The sequence below is a fragment of the Rhinolophus ferrumequinum genome, chromosome 5, assembly GCF_004115265.2.
Source record: "Rhinolophus ferrumequinum isolate MPI-CBG mRhiFer1 chromosome 5, mRhiFer1_v1.p, whole genome shotgun sequence".
NCBI classification, from domain to species: Eukaryota; Metazoa; Chordata; class Mammalia; order Chiroptera; family Rhinolophidae; genus Rhinolophus; species Rhinolophus ferrumequinum.
Window position 1 is genome coordinate 87,215,331 of NC_046288.1, and position 3,165 is coordinate 87,218,495.

The window sequence follows — 3,165 nt, forward strand, 5'->3', positions numbered from 1 at the left end:
GAGAGGCCCAGAGAGAGTGGCAGTGCCCTGAGAGGCCCTCGCTGTGCCCGGGGAGACCAGTGGTACCCTAAGAAGTCCAGGAAGTCTGGCTGTGCCCAGAAGTACTGGTGGTGCCCTGAGAAACCCTGGCTGTGACCAGAGAGCTTGGCTGTGTCCAGGAAATAGCATTCACCTCCAGGCTCCTCGCACAGGGCCCCTCGCGGAAGACGCTTGTCGCGTAGATTGTGAGGCGAGAGCCTGTAGGGGTGGAGTGTGGGGACAGAGCCCCAAAAAGCAGTTTCCAGGCTCTCGGCCTCACATAGAAAGGTGCTGGCTCAGGTACCTCAAGTAAATGGCCATCGACTGTGATGAAATGGCCATCAGCTGTGGCTAGTTGGCCGTCAGCTGTAACCAGTGAGCCATTGGGCACTACTATAACTGCTGTGGCTAGGCTAGCAAAAAATGGGGGGCTAGCAAGAAGATGGTGGCTGAGCCTGCAAGCGGCACAGTGAGGGTTGAGAATTGTGTTGCTCCTGGTTCCTGTGTCTCCAATCCAGCCGCCAGGGAGAGTATAGTGGTGTGACTCCCCTACCTATGGCTCCGTGGGTGTTCCTTTTCGGCCTCACTGTGTCCTGCGTTCTTATGTGGGGAGCGGGAGCAGACGCCGCAGGCCGTCCCTGCCTGACAAATGGTGCAGCTAGCAGGATCCCCCGCACGACAGCATCTGAAAATGGCTGTGTGACCCTTGGGAACTTGGGTGTTTGACTCGCCACAGGAAATAAAAGGACATGAGAGTGAGCAGGCAGGCCCACTGCACCTCCCCTCCACCATCTCCCGGGACAGGGTCAACGGGACAAGACCCAAGCGAATGTGTGGTCAGTAGGAGCCACTGTGCCCCACCTGACCTGGTCAAGTCAGGGGGGTTTTCTCTGGTGTGAGAGGTGACATAGGAGGTGGTAGCATGAACTGGGCCAGGCAGGTAGGCCTGGGCTTTGGGACTCTAGGTTGTCCCTGTGGCTTTGCCTGGCCCAGGGACCCTGGGGACAAGGAGCTGCCTGGATACGTCATGTTTGGTCCTAGCAGCCTCTCCCTCCATTGGGCTGCAGCTCCGTCAGCAATTTGTGCCCCTGGGAACCTGCATTCCCCTGAGCGCTGAGGATGGAAAAGGAGGACCCTGGCTGCCAGGGCTGGAGGGGCCAGGGAACCTGCGCATGACCAGCAATGGGACAGCCCTAGGCCAGGCTGGGGCTCAGTGTGGACATCTGCAGCCTGGTGGGAGATGGGGCAGAGGGACTCAGAGGGTGGGCTCCGGCTCACAGCAAAGCCAGCGTGAACCCTAACCCTGACCACCTGGCCTTGTTTTCAGCTGTTTCTGGAAAGCCCAGAGGGTGTGGGCCCAAGCTGCTGTACCTTCCACAGACACGCCTGACAACCCTCTGCCCCAAAGAAGCCTGGCTTCCCTGACTGGTGCCTGAGGCCACACCATCAAGGCAGGTGTCCCACCGGCTCCAGCTGCCACCAGGCACCCATCCTGTACCGAGTGCAGGAGAAGCAGCTGAGCCCTGTCCTCCTGCATTTGTGGAGGGAGGAGGGAGGGAGACCTCAGGCGAGGTTGCAGCCTCCATTGCAGCTTCCTGGGCTGGGGGTGCTTGGGGGCGGGTTCTGGGGGAGGCTGTAGGAGGCACAGAAGGTGAGGGGCAGAGGACCTCGCTCAGAGGAGCCCCTATAAGGGCAAACACAGGGGTGTCATGGCTTACCAGGGGCCTCCTTGAGGGGCTGTCGTATGACAGGAGAAGTGCCCCCCTTCAGGCCCCTGGATCTCCACCCACCCTCCACGCTGGGGTCTGCAGGACCCCAGAGTCCTCCTGACCAGGGGAAGAATGGAGATAAGCCCCCGAGTTTTCATTTATTTCTGCTTAAATTGTTCAAATATTATCCTAGGCAGCTCCCAGGGGCCCTGGCCTCCCCTGACTCAAGCTGGAGCCACAGGCAGTGAGTGGAGGCCTCTGCCTAGGAGCTGGCGTGTGGTTGTGACCCCCACAGCTGAATGGGGCTCCTCTGATCAGGACCTGACCCCACTGGGGGCTGAGCACAGGACCGGGATTGCCCCTCCTCTTTCTTTCTCTGGCCCCCAGACTGTCCTTCATCCAGCCCAGACCCTGAAGGAAAGACACAGCACTTGGGGTTGGAGGTGGCTTACCAAGGACCCCTGCTCTGTGCACAGGTCCCTCTAGTTGGTCACAGGCTGTCTTAGGGGTCCCGTACGGGCCCCAGGCAGTGTCTTGGGATTAGGGGCAAGGGTGAGGCTGCCCGAGAGGCTGCAGCCATGAGACTGCAGGCTGGGTACAGGAGCGAGCCCCCAGCCCCCCTGGTTGGAGCTGATCCGTCCTGAAGGAGCCTTTCTTCAGGCTCCGGGGTGGGGCAGGAGCCCCCAGCCCCCCTGGTGCCCAGCCCTGCTGTTGGCGCCTCCTGGCCGGGCGGCCACAACCCTGATGTTGCTTTAATAAAACAAAGTTTTTCTTTCGTGCGAGGCCTCCAGTGGTGAAAGGGCCGATTTACGGAGCCCCGCGCCCCCCTCCGGGCCGCCCCGCCTGCCCTGCGGTGGCGCTGGCCTCGGCCGGGGGTAATTTATAGCTTCAACTTAGCGCACTCGCGCTGGGCCAGCCAGCAGCATGACTGGGGCCATTTATCCCGGGCCCCCCCAGCCGGCCGCAGAGGACCGCCTTTCTCCGGTGCTCACAGGCGCCATTCACGTCCCGGCCGCCACGCTCCCGCCCAGGCCACGTTCCTTATTAAGACGTTTGGAAACCCTGCGGAACCCCGTGGGCGAAAACAAGCCGGCTGTTTGTGCCTTGGCAGCACGCGGCGCCCCTAACCCGGGGCCCGCTGTCTCCCCCCACCCACCCGGCCCTGGGACAGCAAGGCCCCCTCAGCCGGCCATGCCACAGGTGAAGGGACTTGGGCAGCCACTGAAGGGGCAGTTTCTTCTTTTCGGTTCAGCTGGATTAAGTTTCCTCCCAGGAATATGGATTGACAGATTCAATCACGTCCAGGAAATTTCGCCCTGTTCAGAGGCTCCCTCCCGGCTGGAAGCCTGCTTGCCCGAGGCCAGGAAATGGCTTCATTCACCGTGTGCTCATTGACAGGCCAGTGCGTGCAGGACCCCCAACCCAGGACCTTCTCCCC